Genomic DNA, 19354 nt, shown 5'->3' with positions numbered 1-19354 from the left:
AATCTCCAATCAACTGAGATCTAGTGGTGAGATTTTACATACTGTGAACTATTTTATAATAAGCTGGCATTCGATACACCATTCCCAAATTCTGCTGTAGACTGGCTGATGGGGGAAAGGGACAGGTCAACATATCTATTAAGGGCCATTCTGCTGTGCTTTGTTCAGAAAGTGAGATTCAAGATGAATTCTGTCTTTTAAAAACCCATCTAAAAAATACAAAACACAAAATCAAATGTGATATTTGGCACATTTGACAGCACTACAACACCAGGATGGTGGCATTTGTCATTACTAAAAAGCAGCAAATCCATGTTTTTTCTTTGTCCTCAAAAGCCATCAAAACTCAGTCTTTTTAAGTTGGCTTGTGCTCTAATTGTGGCTTAAAATAAAAACAGAACAACAGTTTTTTTTAAGATTTTAACATGAATTCAGAGACTGAACTGCCATTAAATTCATCATGTGGGCACAAACATCAGGGAGTTTTGAAACCACCTTTTGTTTTTTGCTAACTATTCTTCATCCTTTTCTCAATCACAGCCCTTTATCTACTTACTAAGTATGTTTGTAATGACACAGTAAAACTACCAGTCACACTTCAGCCATGAAAGCAACAGTTATCTAACATAAAATCTCTATGTGGTGAAGCTGACTTACAATTACTAGAAAATAAAACTTTCCACGGCTCTAATTGTGAAAACTGATACTCAGACTGCTGGCTTTATTTCACCGTCTTGTCCCTTGATTCAAAGCAACTTGTGAGTCGTGTGAAAAGTGAAATGCTTCAGTGCTTGCATGTGCAGGAAAAATTTATTTTGCTCATAATGGTGGAAAGAAAAACCACTAATAAACAGTTCTACGTGACCTTATCTGGTGCGAAGGAGAAGTAAGTCACTAATAATGAATCATCACAATGACACAAAAAAATGTCACCATGATGAAGGCGGCAAGACGGAGCACTAAGGATGCTGTAGGCAAAAATAATATCAATAGGCTGGGCGTTGGAGGAAGCTGAATAAACATCAAGCAACTGATTATCAGAAGTGTGAGATGCTCGAGAATATACTCCGGTGTCCCGTTATATTTTAGATAGCAAGGAGCAGACGGCTGAGTTTATTAAACTTCGCCGAAACATCTGCAAATTTCATGAAAATTTAATAAACTATCATCTTGTCTTTATTTTTAGTTAGCACATACCTTAAACACTTAAAGCTGTAAGCTAATGATAGTTATATAAGAGCAGATGCTGCTGGTGCAATAAGCTGTACGTTTTACTCCCAATGGATGCATGATCTGATTAGTCGACTAATCACAAAAATAATCGGTGACTAGTCGACTATCAAAATAATCATTTGTGGCAGCCCTAGCAGCAATCAATTTCAATTTCAATTGAATTTAAAATTCTTTATTGTCCCACAAGGGGAAATTAGTTTAGCAGCAGGCAACAATAAGAATAAACAAAACAATAATATTAAAATTATAATTACAATAAGAGCAATAAAAAGCCACAGGACAGTTATTTGCCATTAAGGAGATGGGTTGCAGTAGGGATAAAAGAAACCTGGAGTGTTTTGGTCTTCCTCACAGGTACTCTAAAACAGCGGCCAGAGGGCAACAAGTCAAACTCACTGTGAAGTGAATGGTTCAGACAATTAACAACAGAATGAGCCTTCCTAAGCACATTTCTGTTATAAATGGCAGAAAGTACATCTTGCCAGCACCCTGAAATTTTGCTAGCAGTTTTTACCAGAAGTCGCAACCGATTCGTATTCTTCACAGTCAAGTTACCGAACCAGGCAGCGATACAAAAAGACATAACGGATTCAATAAAACTTCCATAAAACAAAGACAACATCTCAGATGAGACATTAAAGGATCTGATTTTCCTTAAAAAGAACAGTCTTTGTTGAACTTTTAGTAGTGGCATCAGCATGAGGTTCAAAGCACAATTTATGGTCAAGCACCACACCTAGACAGTTCTGGTCCTGTCGGATCTCAGCTCTGCTTTTGATACTGTAGATCACATTATCGTGATAAACAGACTCAAGAACTTGTTTGGGATTACTGGTGTTGTTTTAAAATGATTTATGTCATATTTGTCAGAGATCTTTTACTGTTTGCATGAATCATGTGACGTCAGAATCAACAGTTTTGCTGTGTGGGGTACCTCAGGGATCTGTCCTGGGTCCAATTCTCTTTCTACTTTATATATTCCCCCCTAGGTCAAATTATTAAGCCCTATAAAAATATCTCCTATCATCTCTATGCTGATGACATTCAACTATACTGTTTTATAAATTGTCTAATTTAAGTAATTGCCTGACAGAAATCAACCAATGGTTAAATGACAATTTCCTCCAACTAAACTCTGATAAAACAGAAACTCTAATTATTGCTCCAGACAACATGGTCTCAGAAATTAGGCAGCATATCAGCTTCTTAGACCCTTATGTAAAATCGAGCCTCAGAAACCTCGGTGTCATATTTGACAGCTCGATGTCGCTCAAGCAGCATTCTAAGCAGCTGGTCCGAAACTGTTTTTATCATTTAAGGAATATTTCAAAACTCAGACTAATGGTGTCAAAGCCTGAACTTGAGACGATTATTCATGCTTTTATTTCCTCCCATTTAGACTACTGTAATGGTCAACAAATCAGCCTTAAATCGTCTTCAGACTGTGCAGAATGCTGCAGCACGTCTCTTAACAGGCAACAAGAGAAGATCTCATATTACTCCAGTTTTAGCCTCCCTTCACTGGTTCCCTGTAAGTTTTAGGTTTCATTTTAAAATTTAAGTTCTAACCTTTAGGGCCCTACATGGTCAAGCTCCCCAATATTTATCTGACCTGCTGAAACCAAATTCATCTTCTCGAGCTTTAAAGTCATTAGATCAGAGACTGCTGGTGGTACCGTGCACTCGTTTTAAAACTCGTGGTGATCGGGCCTTTCAGGCAGTGGCACCACGGTTGTGGTATTCTCTTCCACTGTCTCTATGCTGCACGGACTCCATTGATTCTTTTAAAAAACAGCTGAAGACATTTTTATTTAGAAAAGCATTTGATTAATTTCCTCTTATGTTGTTTTTATTGTTTTACTTACTGTTACATTGTTTTATATTTCCATTTCTTGTGTTGTAAAGCACTTTGTGATTTTTAGCTGTGCTATATAAATAAATTTTACCTACTTACTTATAACTTCACAATCCCAATATCAGCAGTTTTAATAAAAGTGGGTGATGAGCAAGAAAAGATACTTTCTAAAATCAATACTCAGGGCTTTAGTTTCTTACACATTCAGTGAAAGGAAGGACTCATCACGGCAACTAGTTGCTAGCAACTAAAGCGATCAGAAGGAGGCTTCTGGTGTAGCACCCTCATTGCGACTCTGGACTCTCCTCCAGCTGCTTTACACGCCCAATATGGATCACAATGTCATCTGCAAACATAGTTCACAAAGACTAGACCGCACTGACTAGCAGTAGGGCAAATCAAAATTTAAAAGAAATTCAAAAGAAATTTCTTATTCGTCTTGCAGGGAGAAATCAGTATATCATTCCTCAAGGTTTGCATCCTCCTATTTTCCCTGCCTGTCTGCAAACATTTGTCTCCAGCTCGCTGCTTCCCAAATATCTGAGCCAGTTAATATCTTCTCTGCCAGAAAAAGCAACATCTCCTCAAAAGGTGTCCCATCATACCCAAACTGCACCTCTCCGAAATGGTGTCAAATATAAGCCTGTGTGGTTACAATGGTGGATTCTCATATTAAAAAAACATAATGAGATCACCATGTGTACAGGTCAGTCATTCCCCAGGCTTCAGACTGCTCTGCACTCAGTGTCAAATGCTTTCTTTTCTTACATTAGGCTCTGTTTGATCTCACTGAGAGCTGACATCTTGGCTCCACCCACCTGCAATTCAAGCCTTCTGTTTATGAGGGGCAGCCAATGAGAAAACAGATGGCTTTTAAAGGGACAGAAGCTAGAAAGGATCTGGAAAGAAACTCCAAACTTACTTTACTTACTTAATTTGGAGAAAATGTTTTTGGTGCGTAAGGTCAAAGGATTATTTTTCTTTGTTCCCTGAAAGAGACTCAAGAGAACAATCAAATAAATCAATATTTTGTGTTCTGATAGAAGGATAATAGGGGTCTACACTAGGGCTGCCACAAACGATTATTTTGATAGTCGACTAGTCACCAATTATTTTTGCGATTAGTCGACTAATCAGATCATGCATCCATTGGACTTAAAATGTACAGCTTATTGCATCAGCAGCATCTGCTCTTATATAACTATCATTAGCTTACAGCTTTAAGTGTTTAAGGTCTGTGCTAACTAAAAATAAAGACAAGATGATAGTTTATTAAATTTTAATGAAATTTGCAGATTGTTTCGGTGAAGTTTAATAAACTCCTTGCTATCTAAAATATAACAGGACACCGGAGTATATTCTCGAGCATCTCACACTTCTGATAATCAGTTGTCTGCTTGACGTTTATTCAGCTGTGTAAAAACTATAACTTTAATCTCAGCCAAACCGATTTACTCAGGAACAAATAAAATACTGAAAAAAGCCAAACAATAACATTTTTAAGTTATCTAAGTAACTTATATATGTTTAACCTGAGTAGCGAAAGACTGCGGTGGGTTTGAAAACCGGCTCTAGTGAGCCTTGCCCCCAGCTAGCTGTCGAGCTAGTGGGTAACAGACGTCTCCGAAACCTAGGAGCGCTTTTGAAAATATGTGGTGTCTTGATAAACTGAGCAGATATTTGAGGTTTACACAGCTACATTCTCGCTTGAAAATATGTTAAACGTTTATTTTGTGACCCAGAAAGAATAATAAGAGTAATATTAAAACTAAGTAGCTGCCGCCATTGTTGGAAACTGAGCTGGGCTGCGCTATGAATTCTGGGACAGAGCTACTTCTTCTTCTTCGGGGTTTAACAGCAGCTGGCATCCGTGTACATGCAGTGCTGCCATCTTCTGTTTCAGTCCGTTATTACACTCTTAAATCCTACTACTTATTCCTGCGTCTTTTGGGATCTTACAAAGCTTCAAATGATGCGTCGACTATTAAATCAGTCATCGACGAGTTTGATAGTCGACGTAATCGTGACTAGTCGACTAATTGTGGCAGCCCTAGTCTACACACCTGAATCAAATGATTACTTCATTACCAGGCCTCTGCAGAACTTCAAGACATGCTGAGGAAATAATTTAGCCATTTAAATCAGCTGTGATAGCTCAAGGACACATCTAGAACCTGCAGGACACCGGCCCTTGAGGCCTGGGTTTGGACACCACTGGGGTAAGCAATGGTGAAGACTTAGATCACAGAGGACTAAGCAACAAATTCGGACATTCAAAACTGCATATTATAATAACTGTAGTGGTAGGAATACTTTTTTCCTACTCTATTTGACAGAGGCTTTATTGATAGCAAACTCATTATCGAATTGGCTTACTGATGTGTTTCTTTATCGAGTCCCTTTATTGATTCTTGACCTGGTTTTACATGAGGAAACAAGTATACCCACGCAAATTTTCAGTGTTGATACAACTGCTTTATTATCTGAAATCCTTCTCCCACATTTAAAATGGAGGAGGTGAAAAAAATATTTGTATGACCATCGTTTTCATTCATGTTTCAGCATGTTGCTGTTGGCTTCACCTCAACTGAAAAAAAAGTTACAGAGAATACAATGAGCCAGAACCTGCATGGATTAATAAAGCTGATAAAAGCACATACAAGTCTCATTCTTTGGAAAAATTTGGAACCGGTTTCAAGTGACACCCGTTTTCAGTTTCCATCTGAAAAACCAGTGCAGACATGGTGAAATCAAAGCATCTAAACTATTTTGTAGCCAACTCATCATTACAATTTTACACTAGCTTGAAGCAGAACTTTTCAAATTCCTCTTAACCAATCTGAACTGGTCTCCTTGTATTTTACTTACTATTTATTTTATTAAGTTTGCTCGGGTAGCTGTAGCTAGGCGGTAGAGCAGGTCATCTGTTAAACTGATGATTGGTGCCAGTCTGCATGCTAAAGTATCCTTGGGCAAGACACTACCATGTAAGGACTTTATCTAAACTCTAAGTCTACTAAAATATGGTTCATTTCTTACCAGAACTTTTCTTTGTGGTTTAAAAAGAACTGTTCACAAAATATATTTGTAGAAGAAACTAAATAACTCTTGCAAATCTGGAATTAAAATTATTTTCTTTTCTTTTCCTGAACAGAAGTAAGATAAGGTTAAAATAAGATACTTATCAGGTTAAAGTTACACTCACCAGACTTTCAGGTAGACCTGTTCAACTGTATATCAGAGATTAAGGGCAGTACAATTGCCACAAAAGCATGGTATGCATGCATGGTATTTAAATGTGAATAACATTTGGTTTGTATACTCTACTGTAGGAAAGCTTTACATGTCTTTCAGTTTCTGTTGATCGGTTGGAACTGCAACAGACATGAAGACATCTTTGCAGGAAACTGAAATGTAACCTTAAATTACCTTTAGAATATTTGTTGGTGCCTCTGTGAGATAACGTCTCGTTACACAGTACTGTATAAAAGTCTCGAGTCACCTCTCATTTCTTTATTTTGTTTGGGCTCATTGTCATACTGGAACATGAAGCCACTGCCAATCAGGTGCTTTCCAGATGATGGTACTTTACTGTGTTCATAATTCATTAATTTAGACACAGACCTCCAACACCACTGGCTGAAAGCAGGATTGCTGGATTTTTTTTCTCACTGTTAAAGACGTGACTTTCAAATACAGTTCATCTCTTGTAGACAGTTCTCTTTTTAGGCTTGCCACTTCTTTGACCTCCGATTGTCCAATTTCCTCTGATTTTTATAAGGACAAACTGCACACCATGCTGAGATATGCAAAAAATTTCAAGTAACATCTCTTTGGGAATCAACATGTTTGTGAAAATAAATACTATTTTGTTTTTTGGAATTTTCCATGGACTTATCTTTGGCAATTTTCATAGATTCAACTAAAGAAATGGAAACAAATGTTGTGTTTCTGTGGCAGGATGATAGTAAAAAAGTGCCTAAAGATACATTTTAAAATTGATTCTTTGCTGAGCTGTCTGTTGTGTGCAGACACAACACTGGTTCATCCCTTGAGTAAGGAGCCTTTTGTGCTCAAGTGATTCATATGTCAGTGTTACATGGGTTAACAAAAAAAAGGAAAAAAAAACTTTTGAAAACCTTCAGAAAGCCTGGAGAACTGTTGCTGAAGAGCACTTAAAAAATGAAAGAAAGGTCTGGCTCCATGGAAGCAAAATATAAAGAAGTGAGAGGTGGCTCAAGACTTTGCTCAAAGTAGATATTATTAATTTAACTTTAAATTAGTTTTACACTTGTATCAGACCAGTGCTTGGTATCAGCAGATACCCACAGTCTAGTTATTGGTGTAGGATCAGTAACTTCTCATCAGTCGCTGATCTCAATAAATGAAACCAGAACTAGCAGATGTGATGAAACGTTTCTCTTTGGTTTTATTCAGTTTTGCTTATGTCCTGAATCCCAGCAAAATGCTGATGGCAGTGGATCTACTAGCTCATCTCCACTGTCTTTCCATCTTTGTGTTTAACATGACCTGATGACATCGAGGGTTTATGGAGCGATCCATTTTGATGAAGAGGATGACACAGCTCATTACCAACCGGCCTCCTCCTCCTCCTCATTATTATGTAAGCTACATACTTCTCCTCCTGCATGTATTAAAACAGATGGGTAATGAGACAACAGAGAACATCTGCCACGACCGCCGCCGCACACGTGCTCGCTGTATACATGACGAGAGCGCAGAGGGAGACGCGGATGAAGATGAATCAACGTGCTGCCGCCTGACCCCCAGCTCGGCACTGAGTGGGAGAGTTTGATGAGTCACCACGCACACACAAATATAACAGAGATAGAGGAGGGCAGTGACCAGATGGCTTCAAATCACATCAATCTGTCAATACAGACAGAATCAATACGCCATCTTTCTAAATTCAGAGACTAAATTTATTTAACTTGACATGCGAAGCCTCTTCACTCGAAGGTAATTAACGATCAACAGCAAGCAAGTGTATCTGCTGCTCTTCTTTCTCATAAACTGGATTTATTTAGAGAAAGTTAACCCTCAAATGTGGCCAATCCTGAGTCATAATCAGAATTCCCTCTTTTTCTGTTAGTTACTGTCTCCATTACTAGGTTTAACTGCTGCATAGGCAAAGATGTAAACAAAAAACTGTAAGAAATCGTTAAAAAGAAAATCACTGTTTCAAATCCTCCCTAACTTCTAAAATATTACATATAAACTCAGCGAACACTTCACCAGACGGATACAGCTGTTCAACTGCTCGTTAACACACAAATTTCAACCAGCCAATCACATGGCAACTGCACATCAGGATGTGGAAGAAAGGTGATTTAAGTGACACTGAATGTGGCATGGCAGCTTGTCTGGGTAAATCAGAAACTGCTGATGTGCTGGGATTTTCCCACACAATCATCAGGGTTTACAGAGAATGGCCAACAAGGGAATGGCCAGACTGCTTTGACCTGAAAGGAAGTAACTGAAATATGCACTTTTTACAATCAAAGTATGCAGAAGAGCATCTCAACAGTAGAAGACCACACTGTATGCCACTCCGGTCAGATAACAACAGGAAACTGAGGCCATGGTTCACACAGGCTCGCTAAAACTGGACAATAGAAGATTAGAAAGATGAGTCAGAATTTGATGTAAACAACATGAAAGCATGGATCTGTCCGGCTTCATATCAACAGTTCAGACTGCTGATGGTGTCATGGTATAGGGGATATTTTCTTGACACACTTTAGGCCCCTTAGTACCAACTGAGCATTGTCTAAACACCACAGCCTACCTGAGTATATTTACTGACCGTGTCCATTCCTTGACATGGTCCCTGGACAGTGCACCATCTTCTGATAGATGTGGAGCCGATAAATGTGCTGCAACTCTGCAATGTTATCATGTGACGTTGACCAAAATCTCTAAGGAGTGTTCCCAGCACCTTATTGACACTACAACATGAAGAATTAAGACAGACCTGAAGGATGTAATACTTTCACCAAAGCAAAGTAAAACACACTCAAACTGCCTAAATGTAACACCTGTTCCACACAAATATGTGATTATAACCTATATACTGTAATTAGATATATATATATATATATATATATATATATATATATATATATATATATATACACATATACACATACACTGTTTAATAAACCAGACTAAACTTTTAGGGGTCTGTTTACATGCCTGAAATCAAAGATGCAAAAGCCAGCTGGAAGACTTATTTGCTCATCATCTGGCACCAGCATAGAAGCTCATTTAAATCCAGTCAAACACACTCGCATTGAAGGCCTTATTTCCTGGCAGGTCACCCTCCACGACGACCACCACCTCCTCCTCCTCCTCTAGAGCATCATCAGCTCTTCAGAAATCGATGTCCAGCTGACCTTGAAACTCAAAACCAGCAGAAAAAAAACTGCAGTAAAGTGCGCGGACCACATGTGCCAGCATCCACACGCAGTAACGCGAGAACAAATGGCCATGTTGATGCGTGCATGAGCTGCAGCATCACTGCTGTAAGCACGCCCAGCGGTGTCATAGCAGGACACTGTGTATGTTTACACTCCTGTCACACACACAGAGGCAAGGGGATGTAGGAAAACGCATCGTTTTCCTCAATAAGTTACGTAATAGAGGCAGCAGCAGCGTTTCTGCGCTCTGACCCGCCTGCCACACTCAAGAAACCACCTACACATCTTAATATGTCCTGTCAGTACAACATTGAACACTTCAGCGCATTTATACCCCCCGTGCTGTCTTAGTTAATGTCCTCTGCGTCTGACGTTAGACGTCAGTTACAAGTTTTATCTGTGAACTCTGTCTCCTTCACTGAAACCAAACCAACGCTTCCGTTTCCCAACTTACACTCAGCACTATAAACACTGACAAAATCCGCAGAAAATAGCTCTAAACAGACGACAAAAAACATCTTAAGACGGCGTCACCTAAATTAAGGTTTACCGTAAATAAACTCTACTTACCGGCTCGGCTGCGTGCGGGATTAAATATCCGATTAACGAGCAGAAACACAAACTGTTAGCAGGAGAGCGTCCTCAAAGTGCCGCACTGTTTCCTTCACTGCTTCTTTCTGGCTGCAGCAGCCAAAGCCGTCGGCCACGCCCCCTCCGCACAGCACGCCGGTAGCGTCATCACGCAGACCTTTACGCAATATACGTTACTATTTTTTTATACAGACTGACAAAAATTAAGAAATTATCTTCCTTAATAATAAGAAACTGTTAAACGTTGAAATAATAAAGCTATTTCTTTTAATGTTTGTATTTTTTAATCTCCTCGTATTTTATTTTGATTTGTATTCACTGAGAGAATGGCTAACTTGAAATGCTTCCTCTTATCTTCATCAGTGCTCTTCAATTTGTAATATTATTTGTTAACAGGATTTCTGATTTGTTACTTTTCCACAGTTGGCTTGTCTTGTTTTTACAATAATTTGCTTTGACTGCAGCCTTCAAAAATAAATAAATAAATAAATAAAGACTGTATCTCTATATAACTTATATACAGTCAATGGCTGAGACTCCAGCAGCAATATTCAATAAGTTTCCATCAGACCGGGTCCCTGTTACCAGCCAAACGGGTAATCATAAGTAAGTTTTTAATTCCGTATGTACATATTTGGGTGTTAAGGTGACATTTTTGCAAGAAAAAAAATTATATAATTAGTTATAAAAAAAAACTGAGCATGTATGTATTTAAAAAAACATAAATAAATAACTGTGTTAGAGTTACTACAGCAACAGGTTGTAACTCACTGTGCCATTTTTGAGCACAACTTTGGTGCTTTTGCCTCATTTTTAAATTAGTAATCCCAGTAGCACAGTCTAAGCAGAGACCTCAGTGCTTGGCAAACAATCAATAGAATCAATATAATTATTTAAAAAAAAAAATACAAAAAAAATGTCAACCTTATAAAAAAAAAAAAAAACTTCAGGAAAAAACTTAACTTGATTTTGTGTCTTTAGGCTATTGTTAACAGCAAGCATGAGGTTAGTGCATATGTATTTTTATTGAAGGGATTATTGCAAAGGAAAAAAAAAACTTCTCCTGGGGAACTACTGCTCAAGACCACTTAGAAAAGATAACGGGATCTCGTTTGTAATGAGTGGGTGGAATGCTGCTCATAAATATGACTAGGTGTTACTGACTTCTATATAATTATTTATTAAATACACAGAAGGAAACATTTTATATAACAGTAATAAACTACTCTGTCTCTCTGACAAAAACATGGGAGTTTAGTTGAACCAGGAGGGGGCGATATTGCTCTTCTTACCATGAGTTACATGCAGGGTATTTCTTCCAGTATCAGTCACATTTATTTATTTATTTATTTATTTATTTATTTATTTATTTATTAAAAACTGCTGAACCCACTCATTTCAATTCAATTTCATTTATACAGAGGCGAATCACAACATTTTCCTCAAGGCGCTTTAGATTGAAGGGTAGAAAGCCTACGATAAAAAAGAAAAAACCTCAACAATCAGACTACCCCCTATGAGCAAGCACTTGGCAACAGTGGGAAGGAAAAACTCACTTTTAACAGGAAGAAACCTCCGGCAGAAGTGGACTCAGGGTGGCTGCGACCTGTTGGGGGTGAGGGGAGGAAGACCGGACAAAAGACACGCTGTGGAAGAGATTAACAATAACTATTAATTAAATGCAGAGCGGTGTATAAACACATATCTGATTCAGCCCTTAGTATATGCTCTATCAAAAAGTTCAGTTTTAAGCTTAATCTTAAAAGTAGAAAGAGTGTCTGTCTCCTAAATCCAAAATGGGAGCTCAATAGAAATAAGACACTTCATGAGGGCAGCTGAACCTTGTACATAACAAATATTGAAAAAACTCATGCCTGTTGTAGACAAAAACCTAAAAACATTGAATGTGTACTTCTGTCTTATTTAGGTCATTTTTGTAGTCACAGAAAATCATTTGAATTCATTTTATCCTTAAATTATTTTAACCCTCTATGGCAATGATTTTAAATTTTCAGACAAAAAAATATTTCAATGTACTTTTTGGGAGCTTGGGGCTCCTTGTTCATATGTGAATCAATACATTCGTCCCTCCCACCAACAGAACTTGGTTTGTTGCCTCAGGGATGATGATATTAGTCTTAGCAGTAGCTAGCATGGATATTTGGCCCTTGAAAGGACCCACTCCCAGAGGTCAAAGGTCAAATCATCTGCTACTCATAATTTTACTTAACACTGAGGTGTTTTGTGTCACAAAATAAGTAAACAAATGAAAAATAAATTTAAGGGACAGTGTAATCACCTAAAATTTGCCTTGGTTTGAGCTCCATAAAGCAGGGATACCAAACTCAATCATAGGAAGCAAAAAAACTGAAACTACGCTTTAACTTTTAGGCCAAGCAGGATGAACATTTATTAAATAGACCAAAGGTAACTGTGTTTTGAACAGAACTGTGAAGAGAAACAGCCATCATCCAGAAAAGCATTAGTCTATCCGGTCTTTAAGTGATGATGTGATGAACCCTGCTTCCAGGCCCCAACTACTTTGCATTTAATTGGCTGTTGTGTTTTTAACATATTTTAATGGTTTGTATCTTGTTCCTTTTAATCTCAACAAGCCCCTAAAAACAGTGAGTAATCACTGTCGGCCTCTCTCGGTTTTTATTACCGCTATTCATTTTAAAGCTCAGCTTTTAAACCCTTACGATGTAACTACAGTCCAGCCCATGCAGCAGTATATTAATGACTAACCTCATACTGTGGATGGATTATCTCAGTTGTTCTCATAACTGAAGTTTGGTCAATTTACAGCATCCTGCCATGCGACTGTATTTGTCCCTAACCATCAGGAACTCTAACTTTTATCAAGTCGAAGAAGTTAGCCTTTGTCCTCCAGATTCACTGTTATATTATGCTAACATAGCTGTGTTGCTAGCGATCACGTAGCTCATTATTGTAAACCAGCTAGCCCAACTTCAGTAACCCTACATACGGCACTGCTATTTACTTTGCTGTCTTCATTTATGTCAGAAGCAGAGCTGTATGTTTTAATTTGTTTCAGAAATCTGTCAGTCAGAACATGGTATATTATATTCAGATGGAAACTAGTGAACTAACTCACCTGCTAACTTCTAACTCCGTAAAATTTCATAATTCTGTTTTCATAGATGCCTGGATGTTAAACTTAATTGTTACACCTGGTAGAGCAGCCACACCCATAATTTTATTACAGATGAAAGAATTTAGACAGTTTTTTTTAACTCTCAGTGATGCCGCAGTGATCGTTTGACTTATGGACCTGCAGGAGTTTGGGCCCAGACACAGCAAATTACGTCAGACTTAAAGATCGGATAGACTGGTATCTCCTCGCTATGTTCAGTTAAAACGCATTTATGCAGCAGGACATGAGAAGAACTTTAACACAAAATAACGCGTTGTCGCGCAACATCTTAGACATAAAATTGACATTAAAAAACAAAGCAAAATAGCACGGTCAAACTGTAACACAATGACAAATGATAAAACAGCTGTGAGCAATCCGGCTTCCACAGTACAGGCTGCATGTCTTGGATAACTTGTTCAATAATATTACATCTAATCAGTGGGAACAGCTTACATCAGGCCATCTGGATAGCTTAACCACAGAGCTGCTTGTAGGTTTTGTAGAGGACATGCTGGACCTGTGTAAACAGTCAGAAGGAGTACCACTGAGGTCTTAACAGAATTCCCCCGTATATGAAGACTCATCTGTCTACACCACCACTAGCAAAACTGAATTGTCATGTGTGAAATTTTTCCCTAACAATTCTTTTGAGCAGGAGTTTGATAGAAGACAGAATATAGATGCTAACACCCAAGAAGCAACAGAAATCCTGTGTTGGACATGAAGCCACCATCCCACCGTTAACAAACATAAGTCAAATAGAGTCATGCGAAAAGAAAGAGAAAGACAGATCTTCTGTAGCCTGTGAGCCACTGCAAAACACCTCAGAGTTTAAAACCCAATTAAGCACAATAATTCAGGCTCTAATGTCACAGCTTCCTAAAATTTCCCTAAATGTCCCGCCCTTCTCATTCTCTCCAGAAACGTCTTTTGGACAGAATCTGGGCTGAAATCCAGGAAATTGATTCGTCTGTCAGCCTAGAAAACCTGAAAAATATGGACAGCATTGAAAACCCAATTTTCACTGAACTTTGTAAAAAAACAACCTCTGGGGACAAAGATGTAATAAGTTTATTGAAGTCAGAGGAAGCGGTGTTCGACGTTGTAGCTGCCATGGTATTCAAAAAACACCTGTTGACATTAATAGAAAAACATACATGTGAACAAAATGAAAAGAAACACAAATACGGATTTTCTGTGGCCACCCGAAAACAAGTCAGAGTTTAAAACATGGTTGAGCACACTAATTCAGGCTGTGCTTTCAAAGTTTGGTAAAATATCAAAGTCCCACCCTTCTCATTCTCTCCAGAAACGTCTGTTGGATGAAATCGTGGATTAAATCCAGAGGATGGATTTGCATTTAGGCCCAGAAATTCAGAAATGTTTTGACAGCATTGATAACACTATTTTCACTGATATTAGCTTTTATTAGTAATTTAGTATTATTTAGTTTCCTACAGACAGGGTGCCATCAAGCAGCAAATGCACCCTCATGTTGATTTTACTAGCTGCTCTCACTGAGAAGCTGGACTGGAAACAGTAATTAACAACTCTCAAGTCAAATATGCTTCAATTGTGGAGGTGCCAGGTCAGAATTTGATGGCGGACTTTATGGTTCCAGACCTTTTATTTTTATTTTTTTAAACCATGTGAAAACTCTGGACTAACAGATAACGCTGTGACTTGTGTCCAGAGATGCTACCGTTCATTTGTAGTGAGAGCAGGCTGTCAGTGTTGTTTTACCTCAGCTGTGCATATGGTAGTGAGAGGTGTTGCTGCTCTCTCACTCTCTGTCCTCCTCTCTCAGTCTTTGTGCCGTCAACACAAACACAAGTTTGACCACGAGCTTTAACACGAGAAAAAGTTCTCACACAGCAGCAAACAACAAATCCTGACACAATGAGAAATAGGATCACAGACCCAAATGTGGATGTCTATTTCATTAACAAATTACCTTCTACTTAACGTTATGCAACAGCAGAACAGGCTGCCTCCATCAGGCAATTTCGTGGAGGTGTTTTCACCACCGGCACCAGTAAAGCCAGGAGGCCAGCATACATCTGCATGTGAAGGCTTGTCAGTCTCTGCAGGCAAAAGCACCACGGAGAAACCTTCCAAGCAAAGACGTGGCTGTCCTTTGTGCAGCGGAAACACAAACATGTGTCAGTGTCAACCATTATACCTATCTTAAACAGGAGAGAGATAGTAATTTTAATCACCTTGGTGCCCTGTGTCAGTTTAAAAGTTCGACAAAAAAAAAAAAAAAGGAATTATTATGTGTTTATTCATTTAAAAAACTTATCGAAAATCATGCTTACGGTCTTAAGCCCAGACCGTAAGAAATCATGCTCAGATTTCTTACGGTCGGGGCTTAAGAAATTTGGACTGGAGTGATTTGACTCCTCATTGTCATGAGGAGTCAAATCACTGAGTGCAGAGAGTTGCCAGAAACCGAGCCCCTGACATTTCTGTCACATATACTTAATGTGAACCTGAGCACATGAACCTGTGAACCTGCTCTGTCGTGTACCTCCCAGGTATGTTGTTCTATAAAGACATCAGACCCTTTTGCTACCCCTAAGGATCACATTTCTGACAGTTTGTTCAGAATCTCCAAGACTGTATCATATACGATGCTGCTCAACCAGTAAAAACCACACATGCTTTTAATTGAGTTAATTTAATTAATTAATAAATTTATTAGTAGTAGTAGTAGTAGTATTAATTTTTTGTTTTAGATGTTTTTCAGCAGCACAGGACCAAATGTGTGAACAGGTGAGCAGACAACATCGATCACAACAGAGATGGGAACATATTCTGATGCCCTTTTCGGAAACAATGCAATAGATATAACCAGACCAAGATAAAGATTTATTTAAATAGAAAAACAAAACAAAACAAACAAAACCCTGATAACTATATTTGAACAACTCACTCAGCTGAAATCTCATCTATCGACCATTCCTGTTACCCAATTCAGTGCATATAGTTTTGATAATGTTCAATTCCAGTTTGTTCATTTTGACACATTTGGTAATATTCTTCCTTAGTTCTTCTAAATTATTTAAAATTATACTCAAAACAATTTGGTTGTCTATATGCAGTGTGAAGACAACCAATCCTCTCAACTGTGATGCTGCTAATGCATTTATATATTATATATAGGTAGGGATGGGTATCGAAAACCGGTTCCCACTGTTTCAATTCCTTGGAATTGTTTGACATTTTTACAAACGATTCCCTTATCGATTCCAGTCGCCCCGAATGACGTCACCACGTTGCGGAGCGTCATTTACCTGGCAGGAAACACGGCGCTTAAGCAGCTCAAACGCTCAAAAGTTTGGTTATACTTTACGAGAACGGATGACAACAGGGCAGCTTGCAATACTTGCAAAGTAGATATTTCATTTAAGGGAGGAAACACTACGAATATGCAAAAGCATTTGCTCACAAAACACGCGATGACCTTAAATGAATGTCGTGTTTTTAATTCCGCTCCGGACTCGTGAATCTCAACCCAGCAGCAGCGGTAACGTTTGCACGTCCTCTCCCGTTAATGCGGCAGGTAAATAATCAACTAACAGTGCATATTATGTTAGCGCGATCCGCCTTATTACAAAACCTGCCATTACTGTGCATTTAGGCGACCATGATGAGAGAGACAGACAGAGTCTGGCTGGCTCAGATGCTGGCAGTTCTCGCTGCAGTCTACCGGTAGCGTCTCCTTTCAGGCCAGGATAGACGAATGTCACCGAGCAGTGACTAAGTTTGTGGTAAAAGGCTTGCACCCATTTGCCACAGCAGATGCCCCCAATTTTCGGTAAGTGAATGTGTTTAATTTAATTGTCCCTATATATAGGGATGGGTATTGATAAGATTTTCACGATTCCGATTCCATTTTCGATTCTGTTTAGCTATTCGATTCTTTATCGATTCTTTTTTTAAAAAAAGGAGAACACTAAGGTCGATTAGCTTAGAACTTTGTTTTATATCTTCTCTTTGAACAAGATAGAAATTTAGGAGTAACATGGCCTTACAAACCCAACAGTGAGATCTTAAGAGATCCAGCCTACGGCTCTTCAATGGGTGTCACAGGGTCCCCAGGAAAAAAAATTGTAAATGTAAAATAATAAAATAAATATTCTTCTGTAGCAATAACAAATTATAACATAAATTATTCTGTAGCAATTACACAAGAATATCCAGTAATGTCCCTGCCTACAATTAAACACATTCACTTACCGAAAATTGGGGGCATCTGCTGTGGCAAATGGGTGCAAGCCTTTGACCACAAACTTAGTCACTGCTCGGTGACATTCGTCTATCCTGGCCTGAAAGGAGACGCTACCGGTGTTCCAGATCTACTGGCGTTTAGATCAACTGGCGTTGGTCGAACAGATGTGTGGCAGTCTTGCGTTTCAGGAGCTGCTACCGACAAACCAGCAAAAAAATGCCAAATGTGTCATCTGTGACACTTGTAAGGTTATCTCAAACACACTCCGTCAGTCTTGATGCTGTTGAACAACAAAATGTTTAAAAATGTCGCGAGTTTACCTGGTGATATCCCCATGCGCGACGCGATCGCGAAAACAGCAAACAATTAACACCACGCTGATGTTGTTCACAGCAAGAGTAAACAATCGGGAGACTCTTGTCGTCGTTATCGTTCCCCTCGCACGTTTTATTTCTCCGGTTTCAGCGTTTTTGCTTCACAACTAAAGCGAGCAGTTTACTTTGTGCACTAACATGGACTCGAGTCAACCAGCGCCACCTCTGGCCAAGTGCCACAGCCTACAGCCAGATCAACTTGTGACACACATCTGCAGCACGTTTGAATTCGTTTCATGCACAACACATTTGTACCTTTCAATTGTGTCTGTCTGTGCGTCATGCAAATAAACCTTTGAAATGACTGAAATGATATCATGTATGTATTATCAGCCTACATTTGTTCAAAATGCCAAATTATATACACAAAGTCATAATAATCACCACCCTTGTTCATCATGATATCAATACTTTTGCCCATAAGAAAAATGTCGTGAACAAATATAGACACACTAATATTTCACCAGTGTTGTAACATCACATGTCGTTAGCATGGGTAAGATAACGAAATCAATACCTCAGATGGAAGCACCTTGACTGGGTTACTTCAACATCACTGGGTGACATGTCACTTTGATGCACCGACAGTGGAATTATAGTTCAGGTGACCTGCATGCCTTTGCACTTTAAAGACACTAGAGCACCTAAAGGACACATGGAAACATCAAGTGATACACAGATAAGACTGTTGCACAGAAATATGCAGTATCTGCACACTGTAACATGTTTAGTTGCTTTACTCAAGAGCCTGACTTCAGATGAATGACTCTGACAATCTAATTTTTCTTGCATATTGAATGCACCTTCTGTGGGAAGTGGTACCACACAGTGTGTGTGGACTTCCCCTCTGCAGAAGGCGACTACAAATGTTGTGGTTGCTAAATAAACAGAAAAAATTGATCCCTGTTGTCTTTGCTTACTGATTGTTTTTAGTGTTAACAATCCACATTGCTGGGATTGCATCTTTCAACATGTTTGTGGGTAGATCTGAATGTACCAGGGGTAAGTGCAGCCACTCAGCCTCTACTCAATGTGATCATAGCAGCAGGTGCAGATGTGTCACAAGTTAATCTAGTAGTAGGCTATGGTATTTGGCCACAGGTGGCAGCAGTGGACTGACCTCCATTGGAGACTGCTCCAGCTGCTATGTGATAGTGGATTTGCTACAAATTGAAGATCATATGCAAGTGTTGGAAATTAACCCTTGTATTATGTTGACAAACAAAAATGTGACATTGATTTTGTTGCGGGTCATTTTGACCCGTACTGTGTAAATCCACTCAGAATTGTCAAGAAACTGCAATAAAACAATAGCAACTTTACTTTCCATCATATAAACATGTAGAACACAGATATACAACAGTTAGACTTTTCATAACTATTTTAGGAACCATTTTGGTAAAGGTTTTTCGTTCTTACACACACACACACACACATTTCTTTTGAACTTGCCCAACGTTCTCAGTT

At 38.7% G+C, this 19354-nt stretch overlaps 1 protein-coding gene across 15 annotated transcripts in view; it reads right to left on the bottom strand.

Annotated features, from left to right (window-relative positions):
* Window positions 1–18045, bottom strand: part of LOC146361367 (inositol polyphosphate-4-phosphatase type I A-like) — an 86447-nt gene extending 68402 nt beyond the window's left edge. For 3 of the 15 annotated variants that reach the window (XM_084922114.1, XM_084922116.1, XM_084922117.1), the window contains exons 1-4: window positions 15234–17569; window positions 15023–15125; window positions 11676–11765; window positions 10099–10276 (exon numbers count right to left, since the gene is read on the bottom strand). The gene's annotated coding sequence lies outside the window, so the exon portion shown is untranslated. Of the gene's footprint in view, window positions 1–10098; window positions 10277–11675; window positions 11766–15022; window positions 15126–15233; window positions 17575–17833 lie in introns of those variants that run through there. The other 12 variants (XM_084922110.1, XM_084922112.1, XM_084922113.1 and 9 more) reach the window with 9 other exon arrangements.
* Between the last annotated feature and the right edge of the window lie 1309 nt (window positions 18046–19354).

The sequence above is a fragment of the Perissodus microlepis genome, chromosome 23 (assembly GCF_051167445.1).
Source record: "Perissodus microlepis isolate ML-2025 ecotype Zambia chromosome 23, ASM5116744v1, whole genome shotgun sequence".
Classification (NCBI taxonomy): domain Eukaryota; kingdom Metazoa; phylum Chordata; class Actinopteri; order Cichliformes; family Cichlidae; genus Perissodus; species Perissodus microlepis.
The sequence above is the reverse complement of the archived record's forward strand: the minus strand, read 5'-3'. Positions and strand labels throughout refer to the sequence as shown.